At 45.5% G+C, this 24,252-nt stretch overlaps 1 pseudogene; it reads right to left on the reverse strand.

Annotated features, from left to right (window-relative positions):
- Positions 1 to 24,252, reverse strand: part of LOC106590047 (ribonuclease 3-like) — a 160,488-nt pseudogene that overhangs the window by 24,509 nt on the left and 111,727 nt on the right.

Below are 24,252 nucleotides of genomic sequence, written 5' to 3' on the forward strand. Positions count from 1 at the left end.
GACACTTTGAATTTAGAGCTGTCTGTTTCTACAAAGAGTTCTCGCTCTCTCACACACACACACACACACACACACACACACACACACACACACACACACACACACACACACACACACACACACACACACACACACACACACACACACACACACACACACACACACACACACACACACACACACACACACACACACACAGGGCTCAGCTCCTACATGGACACCCAGCCTCCCAGGAGATCCACACACACAGCAATTAGCACACCACTGCAGGCTGCGCCATGGCCTTCACAAAGGGCCACAGTGGGTGTGTGTGTGTGCACGCACTTGTGATGGGAGTAGCATAGTATTTTTCTCGACCATTCTAACAGGAAGAAGCAGGTCCACGAACCTGTTCATCGTAGACACATACTCCCTTCTCTAAAGAGAGGGAGGGAGCAGGTCCAACCTGTTCATTATACAGACAGACTCCATTCGCTAAATCTTACTGCTACTTCATCTAATACGAGAGGAGGCTTAACTGACGCCTTTCCGAATGAACATCCACCTCACCCATCCCTGAAACACTTGAGAAACAACATCAACAGCACCTCAGAACAGAACAGCACTGACTACCGGTTGGGGATCAATATCTAAACAGACACCAACAACCTAATAACATTCAGCTAACATAGACCCGACCGCAACCGCCGCACATTAATACTAGAACCTTCCCTGACTTTTCCTAAATATAATAATAATAATAATATTTTACATTGCTCAGTTGTCAGAATGTTTTAATCACAAACAGATAAGTATTCAGAGGCTGTTAACCTTTTTATTTTCTTTGCTATTACTATCTTGAGAGGACAAGACAAGTGTGCCGAAGGGCATTGGTTTGGACTATTCAAGCAGAGTTGGGATGAAGCATTAGGTTGCTAACAGAAGGACCAACTGAATTGGTTTCACGGGGGGGGCATGGGTAGGCCATCAACGTAAATAATAATTTGTTCTTAATTGACTTGTTTAGTTAAAAGGTTAAATAAAAATACAAATGATGCATACTCAATCACGAAAATTATAATGCAATATATTTTTGGATATTTCAATTAGAATTTTTTCACAAAAAATACATACCCATTTTGGAAAAGTAAGTGCAAATATATTGATTTATCATTTCACCATTTGCATTTCCAATTGAGTTTTGGCAACTAAATGCTTCCATACCCAGCATTTCAGTGATGTATGATTTATTTCTCAACTAAAATTTGAGCGCAATTGGCGCCATTTTACAATCTTGAGTGCATGGCATGACAATAACAAAGTAACCATGGGAAGCGCGTTGGCTATTCAAATGGTTGATGAGCAACTGTTCCCAACTAAAGCTCATGGCCAATACATGGCCAACAAACCGGACAAATTCGGAATTAAGTTTTGGATAGCCGCCGATGTCGAAACCAAGTTTTAGCTCAACGGATTTAGATTGGAAAGATGAAACCAGGCCAGAGGATGAGAGACTATCTGAGACTGCCGAAATGTGACCCTGGACAAATTTTACACATCAATTTCCCTGGCAGTCAAGTTGACTGCAAAGAAGTCTAGCCTGCTCAGAACCGTGAACAGAGACGGGAGCTGCCACCCACTGCGTAAAACAACATACCAGGGGAGCTGTACTCCACATCAGTGATAGAGAGGGGTAAAGTAACACTCACAGTGTACAGATTTAAAATAAATAAGTGTTTGCATCCTCAACACCATGCATCCCACTGTTGCATTTGGCAGTGACCAGATTTAAAAAAATGGAGACGGTGACAAAGGTATGTATCTCTGCCATATACAGACAGCCTTTCCATCTGCCAAACACCAAATATGATCTCCTTTTATTGTATTACATTAATATTACTCTTATTACTGTTAGTATTATTATTCTATATAATTCTAACCTTTTCTATTCTATTTTTTTTTTAAAACAGTAGGTTGGTGTGGATGCACTCGTGCAGATGGCAAGACTGAACTGTATTACTTATTATAAGTCCATTACTAATTGAATCTACAGTTAAAATGGTTCAAATGCATTACACTGTAATGTTCTTAAGGTAAGCAAAAATAGTCTATACATTTTTAATAGGCAAAAGAAAAATAAGCTAACATATCCTTTACTCGATCAAACAAATATTTTTTTTAAATATATATTTCCACAAATATTTGTTTATGCAATTCACTCTTTAAAATTGATCATGCACTAGGGCTTTTGTTTAGGAATACGGAAAATCTTTTGACCTGTGCACCTTGCGGGTTGATATGCATCTGATCCGTATGCTAAAGGTTACGCCCAGCAATGTTCTCTACTGAGTACTTACAGGCTGGGAGGCCCAGCGCTTCTAGTGTTAAAGATGACCAAAATAGGACCACACAGCCATGATAAGAGCATTAAGTAGTCAAGCATCACTTACGTGCCGCTTGTCAATGCTAGAGCTATTAGTGTTTAGCCATTAGCTCCTCTCGCCTCCCCTCTCTATCCACGGTGCAGAGAGAAGAGTGCTCATTGATTTGAGAGTGAGTGGCATCTCTCGCAGGCGAGGGGAGGCTGGGCTGTCGTTGGGATTGGAGAGGTAGGGAGATCTCACCTTCAGGCATGCACGCTTACACACCCACGCAAGAACGCAGACACTGAACACACACACACACACACGTTCTCCTTCAGTTGAGGGAAGAAGTAGACGTTCACGAAGGTGTGAACTTACTCCAGGTCCTTATCGATGTAGAGTGTTTCGATGAAAGCTGAGGAGGGGGAACACAACAATGAACCAGGGATGAAAAAGAGAGAGAGGAGAGAGGTCTAGGCTACTTAGTTGATGTTTAAGAGGTAACGTCAGACACATATAAAGGCTGCTTTGTGGTTAAGAACAACATTAACACAAGAGAGGAAGAAATGGGGAAGTTATGGAATGGCTATACTCAAAGTGTGTTTTTATTGACTGAATGGATCCAGGTAAATAACATACCACCTTGCATCCCACTGTTGGCTTGCCTCTGAAGCTAAGCAGGGTTGGTCCTGGTTGGGAGACCAGATGCTGCTGAAAGTGGTGTTGGAGGGCCAGTAGGAGACACTTTTTCCTATGGTCTAAACAAATATCCCAATGCCCCTGGGCAGTGATTGGAGACACTGTGTAGGGTGCTGTCTTTCGGATGGGATGTTAAATGGGTGTCCTGACTCTCTGTGGCCACTTAAGATCCCATGGCACTTATTGTAAGAGTAAGGGTGTTAAGCCTGGTGTCCTGGCTAAATTCCAAATCTGACTATCATGGCCACCTAATCATCCCCAGCTTGTTATTGGCTCATTCATCCCCCCCCCCCCTCCTCTCCCTGTAACTATTCCCAAGGTCATTGCTGTAAATTAAAATGTGTTCTCAGTCAACTTACCTGGTAAAATAAGGGAAAAATAAAATAGACAATGATGGCTGGCTCCTGTTGTTGGTAAACACCCACATCCACAAATTGTCTCTTAGTATAAGTGCTGATCTAGGATCAGTTTAGGCTTTTGTATAAGATTATATGGACTGATCAGCACTCCTACTCTGAAATAGTTTGTGGATACGGGCCCTGGACTTAATAATAAAGTCTACCATCAAAGCTGCATCAAATTGAAATTGGAAATAATATAAAATATACAGAGAAATATGAGCTTCCACCATAGTTGCTGGAACTGGAAAGGATGATATGAAAATAAAATATTTCAGCCAGAGTAGTAAAGTTAGTGATAATGTAGTGTGAAAAGGTTAATATAACGTAATGCAGCAGGCCCTACTTCAGGTTGTCTTACTATAATAATATAATACATACTGAAAAAATATATAAACGCAACATGTAAAGTGCTGGTCCTATGTTTAATGAGCTGAAATAAAAGATCCCAGATGTGTTCCAAACACACAAAAAGCTAATTTCTCTCAAATGGTGTGCAAAAATGTGTTGACATCCCTGTTAGTGAGGATTTCTCGTTTGCCAAGATAATCCATCCACCTGACAGGTGTGGGATATCAAGAATATGATTAAACAACATGATCATTACACAGGTGCACCTTCTGCTGGGGACAATAAAAGGCCATTCTAAAATGTCACACAACCAAATGCCACATTTTGAGGGAGCGTGCAATTGGCATGCTTACCGCAGGAATGTCCACCAGAACTGTTGGCAGATAATTGAATGTTAATTTCTCTACCATAAGCCGCCTCCAATGTAGCTTTAGAGAATTTGGCAGCATGTCAAACCGGACTCAGAACCGTAGACCACTTGTATGGCGTCGTGTGGACGAGTAGTTTTCTGATGTCAACATTGTGAACATAGTGCCCCATGGTGATGGTGGGGTTATGGTATGGGCAGGCATAAGCTACGAACAATGAACACAATTGCATTTTATCGAAGGCAATTTGAATGCACTAAGAGGCCTATTGTTGTACCATTCATCCGCCGCCATCCCTTCACGTTTCAGCATGATAATGGACAGCCCCATGTTGCAAGGATCTGTACACAATTCCTGGAAGCTGAAAATGTCCCAGTTCTTCCATGATCTACATATTCACCAGACATGTAACCCATTGAGCATGTTTGAGAAGCTCTGGATCGACATGTACGACAGCGTGTTCCAGTTCCCGTCAATATCCAGGAACTTCGCACAGCCATTGAAGAGGAGTGGGACAACATTCCACAGGCCAACACACTTCTTTCGCAATAGAGTTGATCAATTCTATTGAGAAAACATGTGTTGCGCTGCATGAGGCAAATGGTGGTCACACCAGATACTGACTGGTATTCTGATCCACGTCCCCATCTTTTTTTTTAAAGGTATCTGTGACCAACAGATGCATATCTGGATTCCCAGTTGTGGAATCCATAGATTAGGGCCTAATGAATTTATTTCAATTGGCTGATTTCCTTACATGAACTGTAACTCCATAACATATGTGAAATTGTTGCATGTTGCATTTATATTTTTTGTTCAGTGTAATATCATATGCCATTTAGCAGTACTTATGCCCTAGTCAAAAGTAGAGCCCTATGTGCTCTGGTCAAAAGTAATGCACTATATAGGAAATAGGGTGCCATTTGAGATGCAGAGAGACAGTGTCTAGGCTCTACTGTAGGTACACAGTACACACAGTAGGTACACTACTGTGTGTACGTAGCTAGTTAGATGACATGACTGTTTTTATGCTCAAGAGAACCACTCATTTCAGCCCAAACCCCTCAACCCTGATGTCATCATCTCTGCTTTGCTCTGCCCTGGCCTTAGAAGAATATATGAGGATGCGAATAATCTAGTGTGTGTGTGTGTGTGTGTGTGTGTGTGTGTGTGTGTGTGTGTGTGTGTGTGTGTGTGTGTGTGTGTGTGTGTGTGTGTGTGTGTACTTACGTGTATGTGGACTTACGTGTATGTGGACCCAGTACAAAGGTCTCGCTATTGAATATTGCCTTTGCACATTGTGTGTGTGTGTATATATGTGAGCGTGTGTGTGTGTGCAGGTGTGTGAGGACATGTGTTTGTATATGTGTGTGCGCACAGTGCATGACATCCTCTTGTGGCTTGGCCTTTGAAGAGCATCCAGTAGTGTACATCTCGTCATGCGGCCGCCCTCCATCCCTCCACCCTCTCAACCCCCTCCACAACCTAACCCTCCCAACCCCTTAATGCTCAAGCCTTTTTTCAGGATGCATCCCAAAAAGCAACTTATTCCCTACATAGACCTATGGGCCCTGGTCAAAAGTAGTGTACTATGTTGGGAACAGGGTGCCATTTGAGATGCAGCTTAGCCTTTTTGATGTCTGAAGATCGGAAGCCTGGGATGCCAAATGAGGGAGGGAAGGCTATAACCTTCCTTTTCACTAGCCATGACAGGGAGCCCTCACACTCATCATCAACCCTCCGGTCACCAAGCAAGGGCTCGGGAGCCAAAGGACATGCCGGCGTACATGTACTCCCACAGGATAATTAAATGTCTTTACTGGCCTTTCATAAAGGAAAGAGAAAAGTAAAATGCCAATATTTCAGGGTTTGAAGACGTCAAGGAGGGAGAGGCCATGTAGCCTACGTACAGAAACACGCAAACGCCAATTTAAAAACCTCAAGGAGAGAGCAATGTACTATAGGATCTCTATGCCAAAAAAACAATGTTGGTTTATTTTTTAAAACCTCACATCAGAGAGAAAGGAGAGGCCTTGGACATATATAAATACAGTACACACAAAATGGCAATAGTTTCGTTTTTAACCTGCTGGGGATAGGGGGCAGTATTTGCACGGCCGGATAAAAAACGTACCCGATTTAATCTGGTTACTACTCCTGCCCAGTAACTAGAATATGCATATAATTGTTTGATTTGGATAGAAAATACCCGAAAGTTTCTAAAACTGTTTGAATGGTGTCTGTGAGTATAACAGAACTCATTTGGCAGGCCAAAACCTGAGAAGATTCCAAACAGGAAGGGCTCTCTCTGACTATTTCTTGGCCTTCTTGATCATCTCTATCCAAAACAGGGGATCTCTGGCATAACGTGACATTTTCTAACGCTCCCATAGGCTCTCAGAAGGCGCCAGAACGTTGAATGATGACTTTGCAGGCCATGGCTGAAAAACAGTAGCGCATTTGGATAGTGGTCGATCTGAGAACAATGAGACTGGGGCGCTCGTGAACGAGCCTCCACCATGTTTACATTTTCAGTCTTTGAACAAAAACAGGGTTTCCCGGTCGGAATATTATCGCTTTTTTACGAGAAAAATCACATAAAAATTGATTTTAAACAGCGTTTGACATGCTTCGAAGTACGGTAATGGAATATTTTGAAATTTTTTGTCACGAAACGCGCCGGGCGCGTCACCCTTCTTTACACTTCGGATAGTGTCTTGAACGCACGAACAAAACGCCGCTATTTGGATATAACTATGGATTATTTGGAACCAAACCAACATTTGTTATTGAAGTAGAAGTCCTGGGAGTGCATTCTGACGAAGAACAGCAAAGGTAATCCAATTTTTCTTATAGTAAATCTGAGTTTGGTGAGGGCCAAACTTGGTGGGTGTCAAAATAGCTAGCCGTGATGGCCGGGCTATCTACTCAGAATATTGCAAAATGTGCTTTCACCGAAAAGCTATTTTATAATCGGACATAGCGATTGCATAAAGGAGTTCTGTATCTATAATTCTTAAAATAATTGTTATGTTTTTTGTGAACATTTATCGTGAGTAATTTAGTAAATTCACCGGAAGTGTTCGGTGGGAATGCTAGTCACATGCTAGTCACATGCTAATGTTAAAAGCTGGTTTTTGATATAAATATGAACTTGATTGAACAAAACATGCATGTATTGTATAACATAATGTCCTAGGAGTGTCATCTGATGAAGATCATCAAAGGTTAGTGCTGCATTTAGCTGTGGTTTTGGTTTTTGTGACATTATATGCTAGCTTGAAAAATGGGTGTCTGATTATTTCTGGCTGGGTCCCACCTAGCCCATAGAGGTTAAGAGAGAAATTAGAAAAATGCTTTGTACATGTGATACAAATAAATAGACAATGGTTGAGGTTTTAAAAGGGTTTAAACGCTATACTACATACACTCCAGCAGGTCAGCTAGGGTCTTGGTGCGGGGGGCCACAAGCCGTTTGGCTTTGTCGTTAGTGATGGCAAACTCCTGCATGCCTAGCTCCTCTTCCACTTTGACCTGGGTACGGTTGTTGACCAATGAGCTACGCAAAAACTGTGGAACACACACATGCACGCACACACAAATCCAATTTTGATCACACACAGAATATCCAAGTCTCACAGATCCAATTTGCACATATGCCAAAGTGCGTACACAGTACACACGCACATAGAAAAAAAAGAAAAAAAAGAAGGAAAATAAACACCATATGGACTAATACATCACAGACCCTGTAGCGTGTAGGATCACGCCAGGCTATTCAATGTTTCACTTTTCACATCATTGGACTGTTAAATATTACATTGAGATTCAAAGCTCAGCAGATGAAGACATGTCAAAACAAGACGAGTGCATTGCCCGCTCTAAAAGAGTTGGCATAAACATTATAAATATAAACGCAGCAGTGGGGAAAGTAGAGATAGAATAGATAAAATGCTGTGGGACGTCTCAGCCAGCTCGTTCTTAACGCCACACACACACACACACACACACACACACACACACACACACACACACACACACACACACACACACACACACACACACACACACACACACACACACACACACACACACACAGGCAATGTGTTGAATGAGCACTTCAATTTGAAATCCATTTGAGTCCGAGTCTGTTTCTACTCTTGGGCAGGCCGGGACCATCTCAGTCTCTTAGCTATGCTTCACTGCAGAGCTTTTATCCCATTGATGTCACATCTACTCTCTACTAATAAATATCTAACTGCAGATCTGTTTTAACTTAGCAGCTTTTAGTTAGGACTTTTCTATGACAAGTCAGTTACAGCAGCACTGCACTGCATGCCCCGCCTCACTGCAGAGTATGTAAGGAAAAGGACCCCAAAAAAAAGATTGGAATTAAGTTTTTTTCCTTTCCACCGTTCAATATTGATTGACAGGATGGGAAATGCATGACTGGAATGTTCCGGCAAGTATTGTATAAGATGAACACAGAGACACCCTTAAACCCACACACACACTGCTACAGCACCATCCAAGGATGGAGACAATCTGTTTTCATCTGCACTCCACAGCCATCACAAAAGAGTACCAACAAAGGCCTGCTATTAAAGACACTTTCCCATACAACAATAGGCTACCCATCTCGCTCTCTCTTTAGCCCTGTAACTCTTCCTTTCAGCACACAAAGACAGTGAAAGAAAGGGGGAGGGATACAAAGGAAGCAGGAAGAGCTAAAGAAGAGAGAGATACAGCATGGAAGTGCAGCAGGGAAAAAAAGGATGTGGTGAATAACACTGAGATGGACCAGAGAAAAACGGAGAGATGGGTACAGAGGGAGGAACATATGGAGAAACAAAGATGGGGAGAGCCGGAGAGGAGAGAGAGAGCACAGTGAGAGAGGAGTGCAAGATGAGGAGGGAGAAGAGACAGAAAGAGAGAAGGAAAGTGAGACAGACAAAGATGTAAATAGCGAGGGAACGAGATGAGGAGAAGGAAGAAGAGAATAGATGGAGAGAGACATTAGGGGGTTTCTCCTTACTGTTAAGTGTCCTTCATGGTGGTCAGGGAAATGGATGAAGAGGTACTCTGTAGCCATCAGCTGCATGATGGAGTCTCCCAGGAACTCCATTCTCTGGTTGTGACCCCTGAGAGAGGGAGCGAAACAGGGAAATGGGTAGAAAGGGGTGTGGGGGGTAGAGAGAAATGGAGGGAGGGAGAAATGGGTAAAGAGGGGTGAGGAAGAGGAAAGAATGGTTATTTAGGTGCACAGCCTCAGGCCTTCAATTCAGATGTGTCTTCAACTCTCAGTCAAACCCATGGGGGCTTTAGCCTTAGTGGCATGCTGAATGTGATGCACTAAAGCACTAATGCGCACGTGCACACACACACACACTACTCATGGGCAGCCCTGGGGAGAGACGAGAGCAGGCCCTAACAGTCAGTGACAAGTGAAAGGTTATTACCCACATGGAGAGAAGTTTATACCGCTAAGGTTAAATAAAATGGTAAGCTTGGATTGGATCAATGATACCGCTGCGTTCAGTCGATTGTGTTGAATTAACTAGGACAAGCAGACATGCACAGTACCCCCCCCCCACACACACACACACCTTCCAACATTAAACCCCTACTGATATCTATGGATGTGTTTGATCATCTTCAGAGCCTTCTATTCCCTATGCAGTAGTACCGTACTAGACAGGGGGGTACTGCAGTGTAGTAGGAGATGGAGTAGAGGCGCTGCACAGCATTGCTCCTTAATTAAACAGAATTATAGATTAGTGTTGCAGATGTAGGTTGGTGCTGTGCCAAGGAGCCAGGGCGGGCAGCACAGACCACAGTGAGTAGAGCGGAGTGGGAGATATGTAGACATGGACTGCATCGCAAATGGCACCCTATTCCCTTTTCAGTGCACTACTTTTGACCAGGGACCATAGGGCTCTGGTCAAAAGTAGTGTACTGTATAGGGAACAGGGCGCCATTTGGGACGCAGACAGAAATATGAGGTTCAGCAGGTTAGAGCAGGATTGACTGAGTACAGTTATAGTTGAGTGGAGAGGGGATAGAGCGAGGACATAGGAGCAAGGGAAGGGGGAAAGAGAGGAGGGGTGAAAGAGAGGAGGGATGAGGAGGTGAAATGATCACATCAAAGGTCAGAGTTTATTGTCCCATTTCAGCAGCGTCGACTGGCAGGCACATTTTATGTTATGCGGCATATCGGAACTGGGAAACTCTCCTGGAACGTGCTTCATAAGAAGGGTGAGGGAGAGAGAGAGAGAGAGTGCTGCAGCATGCACATACTGAACCTCAATATGTGTGTGTTAAGATGACAGTGAGCATGTGTGTTCTAGAGGGATAGAAAAAAGGTAAGGGAAAGCGAAAATAAGAGAAAAACACAGTAAAAAAGGTGAGAGAGATAGAGGGTCGGGGCAGAAGGAAAGCATTTTAGTGTGAAAGCCACATAGAGCCATCTCTCCAACACAGGAGGCACAATGCAGCGGTAGTGGGATGGTAAAGGATGGGGGGAAATTGAAGTAAAGTGTGAATCCCATGTTTTATTCTGCCCTGACTTTGATCTAAAACACCTTTAACAGCTTCAGGAGGCCCGCATTCCAGCGACAACTACTCCATTTTGTAACGCCTGTGTGTGTTCGTGTATGTGGCTCCTTTGCGACTTAGGAGTTCTAGAAATAGCGTTTCCCGGCTCAGTAGGGGTCCGGGAGGTTGTTTGGGCATGATCCGACAGGGGAGGCTATATATACCTGAGCGGAGAGGGGCAGGATGAGAGGAGCGGTGCGGTCTCTCGTCGTTTGGGATCATTGATCGTGGCAGCCATTGAGTGTCCTGATCATTAGGAGCCTATGATAAAAGGTGTGCATCCCAAATGGCACCTTAATCCCTTTATAGTGTACTACTTTCTGGTCAAATGTAGTACGCTGTATAGGGAATAGGGTGCCATTTGAGAGGCAACAGAGGGGATTAGTCGTGGGAGCAGAGTCTCTGCGTCTGTGTTTCTCTGAGGTTGTCTAATGTCACTATGATCTCTAAAAGGGGTCAACTCACAGCTCCACTTCCTCTAGGTCAGACTCTATCTAATTCCACTACTATGAGGTTACTGAGTGTGTGTTCTATCTCTCTACTTCCACTACCACAATGAGGTTAGTTTGTGTACGTGTGTGTGTGTGTGTGTGTGGGGGGGGGTCTCGTGTCCTCTACGTACTATTCCCCTCCTGTACTATTCTTTTGTATGACCTTCATTTCGGTACCCAGTGTGATGAGATAGGGTTCTAAAGATCGCCCTATGTTGGAGGTGGGCAGACTCACATTGCTACTGACCTCTTGTTCTCAGATTAAATTTCAAACTCGGTTCCATCAGCATCACATTTTAAGAACAAAGGAGTCCTTACTTTTTTAGATGACATTCATTGCAAACAGTTGATTTGTTTTTACACATCCACTAATACTTTTTGAGTAAAAATATCAGCATTTGGCTTGACTACTGGGTATAATCACAAGCTAATGGTAAAGAAGTGGCCTAAAACAAACTGAGTTATAAAGGGTTTGTATCGTAATCTTCACATTCATGGCCACCTAATTATTCCCGCTGATTCCCAATTGGCATATATCACTCCTCACCTCTTCACCATGCTAGCAGATGTGTGGTGAGTGTTCTGGCACACAATGGTTGCTGTGCATCACAAGCGGTTGGTGGCACCTCAATTGGGGACGACGGGCTTGCGGTAATCGAATGATATCAAACACATGCCATTCCATGTGCTCCGTTCCGGCCATTATTATGAACTGTCCTCCCCTCAGCAGCCTCCTGTGCCGTGCATCACCTCAACAGGTGAGTTTCCCCCTTATTACGTAAAGCGCTTTGAGCACCTACTGTAGATGGAAAGCCGCTACATAAATCCAATTAATTATTATTATTATTATTATTTAATGGTTAAGAATTAGTGTAAAAACTGGGTCTAATAATAAATTGGCCATTAATAATAGGGTTAGCATTGCAGGCGTCAGTCTATACTTTGAGAAGGAAGAGAAACCTTCAAAGTTAACCTTGACAGTTCAGCCCTCTAATCGAGTTCACTGACCATGAGTGGTGAAAGGCTCTGACATTAAAGTGATGGATTAAAAAACACAACGACACAACATACACACACACACACAAACCCACACACACACACACACACACACACACACACACACACACACGCACACACACACACACACACACACACACACACACACACACACACACACACACACACACACACACACATCCTTGTGGCAAATCTAAAAGCAATTACTGAGTGCTGCCTGCCAATAAGATATCAGAGATGTACTGTCAAGGCTAATTTGGTTTAGCTGTCAAACTCACTATTGTGTTGCTAACATTTCACTTTTGTGAATGGATCAAACATGTAACCCTCATATACTCTACACAGTGAAGCACATCTCCTAAAAGACGACATGACCTCTGCAATTATTTTTCATTACATGTCATTTTTAAGAGCATTTTAAAAACAATAAATGAGGAATGCTAAGTACAGAGTATTTGATGAAACCCTAGAGACAGCTTTTTTTAAACATTGGTGAATAAAGTATTTCATCGGAGCTACTAGAGTGTGAAGCTTTTCCTTTCATTTAAAAAGAATAGTACAGTTTAACCTCCCTGGGCAAGGTGGGACGCTTGCGTCAACAGCCAGTGGAATCGTGTGGCGCGAAATACAAATACCTCATAAATGCTATAACTTCAATTTCTCAAACATATGACTATTTTACACCATTTTAAAGACAAGACTCTCGTTAATCTAACCACACTGTCCGATTTCAAAAAGGCTTTACAGCGAAAGCAAAAAATTAGATCATGTCAGGAGAGTACCCTGCCAAAAATAATCACACAGCCATTTTCAAAGCAAGCATATATGTCACAAAAACCAAAACCACAGCTAAATGCAGCACTAACCTTTGATCTTCATCAGATGACACTCCTAGGACATTATGTTATACAATACATGCATGTTTTGTTCAATCAAGTTCATATTTATATCAAAAACCATCTTTTTACATTAGCATGTGATGTCCAGAACTAGCATACCCACCGCAAACTTCCGGTGAATTTACTTAACCTGTTAGGGCTAGGGGGCAGTATTTACACGGCCGGATAAAAAACGTACCCGATGTAATCTGGTTATTACTACTGCCCAGAAACTAGAATATGCATACATTTTTGGCTTTGGATAGAAAACACCCTAAAGTTTCTAAAACTGTTTGAATGGTGTCTGTGAGTATAACAGAACTCATATGGCAGGCAAAAACCTGAGAAGATTCTGTACAGGAAGTGGCCTGTCTGACCATTTCTTGAACTTCTTTGCCATCTCTATCTTTTACAAAGGATCTCTGCTCTAACGTGACACTTCCTACGTCTTCCATGGGCGCTCAGAGCCCGGGAAAAACCTGAATGTTGTCATCCCAGCCCCAGGCTGAAACACATTATCACCTTTCTCAAGTGGCCGATCAAGGGACTGTGGGCTTAGGCGCGTGCCCCGGCTGCCCCCGTCTTTGTGATTTGTCCTCTGTTTGCCGAAAAGGAGATTCCCGGTCGGAATATTATCGCTTTTTTTACGAGATAAATTGCATAAAAATTGATTTTAAACAGCGGTTGACATGCTTCGAAGTACGGTAATGGAATATTTAGAATTTTTTTGTCACGAATTGCGCCATGCGCGCGACCCTGGTTTACCATTTCGGATAGTGTCTGGGACGCACGAACAAAACGCCGCTATTCGGATATAACGATGGATTATTTTGGACCAAACCAACATTTGTTATTGAAGTAGCAGTCCTGGGAGTGCATTCTGACGAAGACAACAAAAGGTAATCAAACTTTTATAATAGTAAATCTGATTTTGGTGAAGGCTAAACTTGCCGGGTGTCTAAATAGCTAGCCCGTGATGCCTGGGCTATGTACTTAGAATATTGCAAAATGTGCTTTCACCAAAAAGCTATTTTAAAATCGGACATATCGAGTGCATAGAGGAGTTCTGTATCTATAATTCTCAAAATAATTGTTATGTTTTTTTTTTTTAAGATCATCAAAGGTTAGTGCTGCATTTGGCTGTGGTTTGGGTTTATGTGACATTAAATGCTAGCTTGAAAAATGGGTGTCTGATTATTTCTGGCTGGGTACTCTGCTGACATAATCTAATGTTTTGCTTTCGTTGTAAAGCCTTTTTGAAATCGGACAGTGTGGTTAGATTAACGAGATTCTTGGCTTTAAAACGGTGTAAAATAGTCATATGTTTGAGAAATTGAAGTAATAGCATTTCTAAGGTATTTGAATAACGCGCCACGGGATTCCACTGGCTGTTACGTAGGTGGGACGAAATCATCCCACTGGCCCTAGAGAAGTTAATTACTCACGATTAACGTTCACAAAATGCATAACAATTATTTTAAGAATTATAGATACAGAACTCCTTTATGCAATCGCGGTGTCCGATTTTAAAATAGCTTTTTCGTCGAAAACACATTTTGCAATATTCTGAGTAGATAGCCCGGCCATCACGGCTAGCTAATTTGACACCCACCAAGTTTGGCCCTCACCAAACTCAGATTTACTTTAAGAAAAATTGGATTACCTTTGCTGTTCTTCATCAGAATGCACTCCCAGGACTTCTACTTCAACAACAAATATTGTTTTGGTTCGAAATAATCCATAGTTATATCCAAATAGCTCCGTTTTGTTCGTGCGTTCAAGTCAGTATTCGAAGGGTGACGTGCGAGCGCATTTCGTGACAGAAAATTTCAAAATATTCCATTACCATACTTAGAAGCATGTCAAACGCTGTTTAAAATCAATTTTTATGCGATTTTTCTCGTGAAATAGCGATAATATTCCGACCGGGCGACGTTGTATTCATTCAAAGAGAGAAAGAAAAACATGGAGAATTCACATGAACGTGCATCTCCAGTGTCACTGTTCTCAGCCTGACCACTCACAAAATCTCCTGCTGTTTTTCGCCCAGAGACTGGAGAGACGTCATTCCAATTTCTGGCGCCTTCTGAGAGCCAATGGAAGCCTTAGAAAATGTCACGTTACAGCAGAGATGCTGTATATCCGATAGAGATGCCGCAGAAGGATAACAAATTGTCAGACAGGGCACTTCCTGTATGGAATCTTCTCAGGTTTTGGCCTGCCATATGAGTTCTGTTATACTCACAGACACCATTCAAACTGTTTTAGAAACTTTAGAGTGTTTTCTATCCAAATCCACTAATTATATGCATATTCTCATTTCTGGGCAAGAGTAGTAACCAGTTTAAATCGGGTACGTTTTTTATCCAGCCGTGCAAATACTGCCCCCTAGCCCCGAACCCGATAAAGCAGTAAAACACGCTAAAATGTTTATTCCATTCTACTGAGCAATTAGCTTTATGTTCGTATTTTTATCTTTTATTATTTCTTATTGATGTAGCATTGTTGAGAAGGAACGTGCAAGTAAGCCTTTCGTTGGACGGTGTATATACCAAGTGTATCCTGTACAACTAATAAAACATGAAACTTGAAACTGAAACACCAAAGGCAACAGGGTAACTCGAGACAAGTGTGAATCAAAGCTGACTTATTCAAAAACACATTGTCTGCACTCTGCAGACAAATTAAAATCACCCATTTTTTAACACCATTTTCTACTGTAAGTCGCAAGCGATGAAAACCTCCAATGAAAGGTAATAAGCTGTCACAGTATCTAACGAAGGTGGCGCCCCTCCTCGGTCGGGCTGCGCTCGGCAGTCGTCGTCGCCGGCCTATTAGCTGCCACCGATCGTTGTTTTTGTGTCTTTTGGTTTTGTCTGTCTATCCCGCACCTGTTTTGTGTCTGTCATTAGTGGGGGTTTATTTAGTGTGTATTTTCAGTTGGGGTTCTCGTGCGGGATTATTTATTGTCCACTCAGGACAGTTGCGAGTGTAAGCTGTTTTTTTCGCTGTTATTGTCTATTGTATTGCCGGGCTGCGCCCCGTGCACTTTTTTCCAGTGTGTTTATTTTGGGAACGTGTTTTTCCCCTGGCGGACTTCGCCACGCGCCCTGTGCCCTACGGCTATTGCGTTTGCAATTATTATTAAAACACTGTTGCTCCGGCCCTCTGTCACCTGCTCCTGATTCCACATCTCCACTGGTCCTAGACAGCCGTGACAGAATCCCGCACCACTATGGAGTCAGCAGGAACAGAAGCGCCGTCCATGGCTGAGCAGGTCTCTCAACACGCCAGCCTCCTCCACCGCCTAGGCTCGGCCATGGACCAGGTGTTGGCCCGGTTGGAGAACTGGGAGAAAGGTGCTTCCCCAGCTGGACAGCTCCGGTCCCTCACCCTGCGCCCCTACACACACCCACTGAAGCGGGCGCCGGCGGTATCCGGATTACTACTCCCCGGGAGTTCGATGGGACGGCCGCTGGGTGCAAGGGGTTCTTGCTCCAATTGAAACTATACCTGGCGACCGTCCGCCTCGTCTCGTGTCTCACGGGTCGAGCCCTGGAATGGGCCAATGCGGTCTGGGATGGCCCAGACTCGGCTCGGTGCGACTACCCTGAGTTCACCCGCCACTTCCGGGCGGTTTTCGATCATCCCCCGGAGGGCAGGGCGGCGGGTGAGCGGCTATTCCATTTGAGACAGGAGACGAGGAGCGCTCAGGATTTCGCCCTGGAATTCCGGACTCTCGCCGCTGGATCGGGGTGGAACGAGCGGGCCTTGATAGACCACTATAGGTGTAACCTTTGCGAGGACGTCCGCCGGGAGCTGGCCTGTAGGGACAACGCCTCCACCCTAGACCAACTGGTGGATTTGTCCATTAGACTGGACAACCTGCTGGCTGCCCGGGGACGTTCCAGTCGGGGCCTGTTCGTTCTGCCTCCCAGTCCTCCCGCTCCACAGCCCATGGAGATAGGGGGGGCTGCGGACCGGAGGGGGGGGTCTCTCCTGCACCCGCTGTGGGCGCAGAGGACACACTGTGGGCCGGTGCTGGAGAGGTACCCCCGGGAGTTCGGAGGGCAGGCAGAGCACTACTTCGACCCCCCAGGTGAGTCTGCACCAGCCACACCCAGAGCCCCCTGTCGACCACATGTACACCTCCGTTTGTTTTCCTGATTTTCCCCCTCACTTCCATTATAAGGCACTAGTCGATTCAGATGCAGCTGGGAGTTTTATGGACCGTGGGTTAGCGAAGAGGTTAGGGATTCCCCTGGTTCAGCTGGACCACCCCTTCCCCGTGCACGCCCTAGATAGTCGACCGCTAGGGTCAGGCCAAGTAGGGGAGGTCACAGTGCCACTGGTTATGCAGACGTGGGGGGGTCATGAGGAGCGTATCAGCCTGTTCCTCATTGACTCCCCAGCGTTTCCGGTGGTACTGGGAGTCCCCTGGCTAGCCACGCATAACCCTCAGATTTCGTGGAGGCAGAGGGCTCTTACGGGGTGGTCGAGGGAGTGCTCAGGTAGGTGCATAGGAGCTTCCATCGGTGCGACTACGGTGGAGAGTCCAGACCAAGTCTCCACCGTGCACATTCCCTCAGAGAATGCCGATTTGGCTATCGCCTTCAGTAAGACGAAGGCGACTCTATTACCCCCCCATCGACGAGGGGATTGTGCGATGAACCTCCAGGCCGACGCGGTTCTTCCTAGGAGTCACGTGTATCCTCTGTCTCAGGAGGAGACAGTGGCTATGGATACATTCGTCACTGAGTCCTTGAGACAGGGATACATTCGGCCATCTAAGTCCCCCGTCTCCTCAAGCTTTTTTTTCGTGAAGAAGAAGGAGGGAGAACTGCGCCCATGCATTGACTATAGAGGTCTAAATGCTATCACAGTGGGTTTCAGTTACCCGCTACCTCTCATTGCTACGGCAGTGGAGTCATTTCACGGGGCGCGCTTCTTCACGAAATTAGATCTCAGGAGCGTGTATAACCTGGTGCGTATCCGAGATGGAGACGAGTGGAAAACCACATTTAGTACCACATCAGGCCATTATGAGTACCTCGTCATGCCGTATGGGTTAAAGAACGCTCCCGCTGTCTTCCAATCCTTGGTGGACGAGGTCCTTCGGGACATGCTCGGGCAGGGTGTGGTGGTGTACATCGATGACATCCTGATTTGCTCCGCCACACGCGCCGAGCATGTGTCCCTGGTGCGTAAAGTGCTTGGGCGGCTGCTGGAGCATAACCTATACGTCAAGGCTGAGAAATGTGAGTTCTCCAAACGAGCCGTCTCATTTCTAGGATATCGCATTTCCACCTCGGGGGTGGAGGTGGAGTGTGACCGCGTGACGGCTGTGCGTAATTGGCCAACCCCAACCACTGTCAAGGAGGTGCAGCAGTTCTTGGGGTTCGCTAATTATTATCGGAGGTTTATCCGGGGTTTTGGCCAGGTGGCGGCTCCCATTACCTCACTGATGAAGGGGGGGCCGGTGTGGCTACGATGGTCAGCAGAGGCGGACAGAGCCTTCCATCATCTGAACGGTTCTGTTTACCAACGCACCCGTCCTGGCGCATCCGGACCCCTCTTTGCCATTCATAGTGGAGGTGGACGCGTCCGAGGCTGGGGTAGGAGCTGTGCTATCGCAGCGCTCGGGCGTTCCTCCGAAGCTCCGCCCATGTGCCTTCTTTTCTAAGAAGCTGAGCCCGGCGGAGCGCATCTATGATGTGGGGGACCGGGAGCTGTTAGCCGTGGTCAGGGCTTTGACGGTGTGGAGACATTGGCTTGAGGGGGCACGTCACCCTTTTCTCATCTGGACCGACCACCGTAACCTGGAGTATATTCGGGCAGCGAGGAGGCTTAATCCCCGTCAGGCAAGGTGGGCCATGTTTTTTTACGAGGTTTCACTTTACCCTATCGTACATTCCAGGTTCCCGGAACCGGAAGGCTGACGCACTGTCGCATCTCTACGACACCGAGGAGCGGACCATCGATCCTACTCCCATACTTCCCGCCTCCTGTCTGGTGGCACCAGTGGTATGGGAGGTGGATGCGGACATCGAGCGGGCGGGTCGGTCAGAACCCACTCCACCCCAGTGTCCCATGGGCCTGAAATACGTTCCGCTTGGTGTTCGCGATCGCCTTATCCGATGGTCCCACACTCTACCCTCCTCGGGTCATCCTGGGGTGGAACGGACAGTGCGGGGCCTGAAGGGAAGGTACTGGTGGCCCACCTTGGCTGAGGATGTTCGGCGTTATGTCTCTTCCTGTTCGGTATGCGCTCAGTGCAAGGCTCCTAGGCACCTGCCTCGAGGGGAATTACAGCCCCTCCCCGTTCCACAACCGCCTTGGGCTCACCTCTCGGTGGATTTCCTCACGGATCTCCCGCCGTCCCAGGGGAATACGGCGATCCTGGTCGTTGTGGACAGGTTCTCTAAGTCCTGCCGTCTGCTCCCTTTGCCCGGTCTTCCTACGGCCCTGCAAACCGCGGAGGCCCTGTTCACCCATGTCTTCCGGCACTATGGGGTGCCCGAGGACATCGTATCTGATCGGGTCCCCAGTTCACGTCCAGGGTGTGGAGATTGTTCATGGAGAGGCTGGGGGTCTCGGTCAGCTTGACCTCGGGGTTCCACCCCGAGAGTAATGGGCAGGTAGAGCGCATTAACCAGGATGTGGGCAGGTTCCTGCGGTCGTATAGCCGGGACCGGCCAGGGGAGTGGGCGCAGTTCGTGCCATGGGCCGAGATGGCCCAGAACTCTCAGCGCCACTCCTCTACCAACCTGTCACCCTTCCAGGTGGTATTGGGGTATCAGCCGGTCCTGGTGCCATGGCAACAGAGCCAGACGGAGGCTCCTGCGGTGGAGGCATGGGTGAAGCGCTCTCAGGAGACCTGGAATGGTGTCCAGGAGTGCCTAAGGAGGGCTTGTGAACGACACAAGGAGAGCGCTGACCGCCACCGCAGTGACGCCCCCGTGTATAATCCGGGAGACAGAGTCTGGCTCTCGACCCGGAACCTGCCTCTCTGCCTGCCCTGCCGGAAGCTGGGTCCTCGGTTTGTGGGGCCGTTCAAAGTCCTGAGGAGGATAAACGAGGTGTGTTACAGGTTACAACTCCCTTCATATTACCGCATTAACACCTCGTTTCATGTGTCTCTCCTCAGGCCGGTGGTAGCTGGTCCGCTGCAGGACGATGAGGTGCTGGAGGTCCCCCTGCCCCCCCTGGACATTCGGGGGGCCCCGGCGTACACAGTCCGAGCCATCCTGGACTCCCAACGTCGGGTAAGGGGCCTGCAGTACCTCATGGACTGGGAGGGGTACGGTCCGGAGGAGAGGTGCTGGGTTCCGACGACGGACATTCTAGATCCACCTATGCTACAAGAATTCCACCGTCGCCGTCCGGATCGGCCGGCGCCTCGCCCTACGGGCCGTCCACGAGGCCGGCGTCAGGGGAGGGGTACTGTCACAGTATCTAACGAAGGTGGCGCCCCTCCTTGGTTGGGCGGCGCTCGGCGGTCGTCGTCGCCGGCCTATTAGCTGCCACCGATCGTTGTTTCTGTGTCTTTTGGTTTTGTCTGTCTATCCCGCACCTGTTTTGTGTCTGTCATTAGTGGGGGGTTATTTAGTGTGTATTTTCAGTTTGGGTTCTCGTGCGGGATTGTTTATTGTCCACTCAGGACAGTTGCGAGCATAAGCTGTTTTTTTCGCTGTTATTGTCTATTGTATTGCCGGGCTGCGCCCCGTGCGCTTTTTTCCAGTGTGTTTATTTTGGGAACGTGTTTTTCCCCTGGCGGACTTCGCCACGCGCCCTGTGCCCTACGGCTATTGCGTTTGCAATTATTATTAACCTGTTAGGGCTAGGGGGCAGTATTTGCACGGCTGGATAAAAAAATGTACCCGATTTAATCTGGTTACTAATCTTACCCAGTAACTAGAATATGCATATACTTATTATATATGGATAGAAAACACTCTAAAGTTTCTAAAACTGTTTGAATGGTGTCTGTGAGTATAACAGAACTCATTTGGCAGGCAAAACCCTGAGACATTTTCTGACAGGAAGTGGATACCTGATGTGTTGTATTACCTTTAAACCTATGCCATTGAAAAACACAGGGGCTGAGGAATATTTTGGCACTTCCTATTGCTTCCACTAGATGTCACCAGCCTTTACAAAGTGTTTTGAGTCTTCTGGAGGGAGATCTGACCGAACAAGAGCCATGGAACGATGATGGCCCATTAGACACCTGGCGCGCGAGTTCATGTTGGGTACCCTCGTTCCAATACGTTATAAAAGAGAATGCATTCGTCCACCTTGAATATTATTCATGTTCTGGTTAAAAAAGGCCCTAATGATTTATGCTATACAACGTTTGACATGTTTGAACGAACGTAAATATATTTTTTCCCCTCGTTCATGACGAGAAGTCCGGCTGGCTTAGATCATGTGCTAACAAGACGGAGATTTTTGGACATAAATGATGAGCTTTTTTGAACAAAACTACATTCGTTATGGACCTGTGATACCTGGAAGTGACATCTGATGAAGAGAATCAAAGGTAATGGATTATTTACATAGTATTTTCGATTTTAGATCTCCCCAACATGACGGCTAGTCTGTATCGCAACGCGTATTTTTCTGGGCGCAGTGCTCAGATTATTGCAAAGTGTGATTTCCCAGTAAGGTTATTTTTAAATCTGGCAAGTTGATTGCGTTCAAGAGATGTAAATCTATAATTCTTTAAATGACAATATAATATTTTACCAATGTTTTCTAATTTTAATTATTTAATTTGTGGTGCTGACTTGACTGCCGGTTATTGGAGGGAAACGATTTCCTCAACATCAATGCCATAGTAAAACGCTGTTTTTGGATATAAATATGAACTTGATAGAACTAAAAATGCATGCATTGTCTAACATAATGTCCTAGGAGTGTCATCTGATGGAGATTGTAAAAGGTTAGTGCATCATTTTAGCTGGTTTTATGGTTTTGGTGACCCTGTCTTTGAATTGACAAAACATTACACACAACTCTTGTAAATGTACTGTCCTAACATACTCTAAATTTATGCTTTCGCCGTAAAACCTTTTTGAAATCGTAAAACGTGGTTAGATTAAGGAGATGTTTATCTTTCAAAGGGTGTAAAATAGTTGTATGTTTGAAAAATTTGAATTTTGACATTTATTTGGATTCAAATTTGCCGCTCTTGAAATGCACCTGCTGTTGATGGAGTGCACCACGGGTGGGACGCTTACGTCCCACCTAGCCCATATAGGTTAAAACACTGTTGCTCCGGCCCTCTGTCTCCTGCTCCTGATTCCACATCTCCACTGGTCCTAGACAGCCATGACATAAGCAGGGAAGAGAAACACAGCAGTTCTTCACCCAATTGAAATCGACCTGATTGAAATGTCAGCAACTTTATAAAATCAATGATTTCACCATTGATTTAAACATGCAGTTTGATTTAATATAAAAGCATTTGGAGAAAATGTTACCGATGTTGGCATCTGAAATTACCTCTAGGGTCAAATCAAGTCTAACAATATCTCAGACAGTATTCGAAAAAATGTGTCAACAACAACACAATAAATGTGTCAGAATTAAAATAAACCTTTAATAAAGTAAGCTAACAAAATGTGTGCATGCTTACTGTAAATATACATAATACACTCCCTGCAAGTAATGGCTTAAAACATAAAAAAAGCTAACTTATTAACTTAAACTACAAACTATGAATATAAATTAAATCAAGTGAAATGGGCCTCCAAGACCTCACAGAGACAGAGACAGAGACAGAGAGAGAGAGAGAGAGAGAGAGAGAGAGAGTGGAGAGAGAGAGAGAGAGAGAGATGTTAACATGTTTCCCATGCCAATAAATCCCAGAGAGAGAGAGACAAATTAACAGAGGGAGAAAGAGAATGACTCTATTCGCATGAGAGAGAAGGATTAACAACCAAAGCCACGGGCCAGCCAGTAAATATAATCAACAACATTTAAAAACTCAATTTCCCATGGGGGAGTGGGGTTGTGACCTCCCTAGCGGAGTCGGGCCATGGCTGGAGAGGGGCTTTAGTGTACCCTGGGAGGACTACACAGGCTGTAAAAGCCACAGGATTAGGCATTGGGCCAACTAGCCATGACATAAGCAGGGAAGAGAAACACAGCAGTTCTTCACCCAATTGAAATCGACCTGATTGAAATGTCAGCAACTTTATAAAATCAATGATTTCACCAGTCCATCCATCACTACTGGATTGGGATGGAGGATGGACTGGGCGGAGAGGCAGGCAGCAGGCCCTGTGACTATGTGCACAAAGCTCTGAAGACTGGAAGACACTCCTACTGTAGACTAGATGTCTCATACTGAACAAGGCTGGGGATATATAGTTTGCTTCCCAAATGGCACCCTATTCCCTATATAGTGCATTTCTTTTGACCAGAGCACTAGTGGAAAATGAGGACCTAGCTAAAGATATAGAGATGTACACTAATGGGGGTGTTTTAGCACTGTTATGAGAGTTATGAGAGAATATTCTTAATGACGCGCACGCATGCACACGCTCACACACACACCCCTCCCATACGGTCCTCAGTGTGAAAGATTTGGCCAACAGGCGACAGTGCGTGAACATAACACCAATGGCGTCCTCAAAGTCCGTCAGCTTCTGAAGCACCGGAGACATCTCGATCAGCTGCCTGTCTATCTCTGGCTCCTGCACCTGGGAACACAACATTTACAGCTAAACACTTCAGGAAATGAGCGGTTTCTGGGAACTTCCAAAACTGATCACATCAGTTTTGTAAGTAAAACTGAATAAGTAAGTCTGTCTTTTATCTGCCCTGCAGAACCAATCAAAAAGTGATTTTGGCCATCCAGGACTGGAGCAGCCTATCCCGGCGCTAGAGTATTGGGTTGGGATCACAGATTAGGGCTCGACTATAGGCTTGCTTGGTAGTTTAGTGAATTGGGAGGATATAGGGTTTTAACAGAGACAGATAGGCTAAACCTGGCGGGACACTGAATACTTATGATGACCTCCCTTATTAAGGGTTAATGCCACATGGTGAAAGTTAGGCTGGCACAGATCGGGAGGACCTCAAGAACGTTCCTGAGGTTGAATTTT

This window comes from Salmo salar, chromosome ssa29, assembly GCF_905237065.1.
Source record: "Salmo salar chromosome ssa29, Ssal_v3.1, whole genome shotgun sequence".
Taxonomy (NCBI): Eukaryota; Metazoa; Chordata; class Actinopteri; order Salmoniformes; family Salmonidae; genus Salmo; species Salmo salar.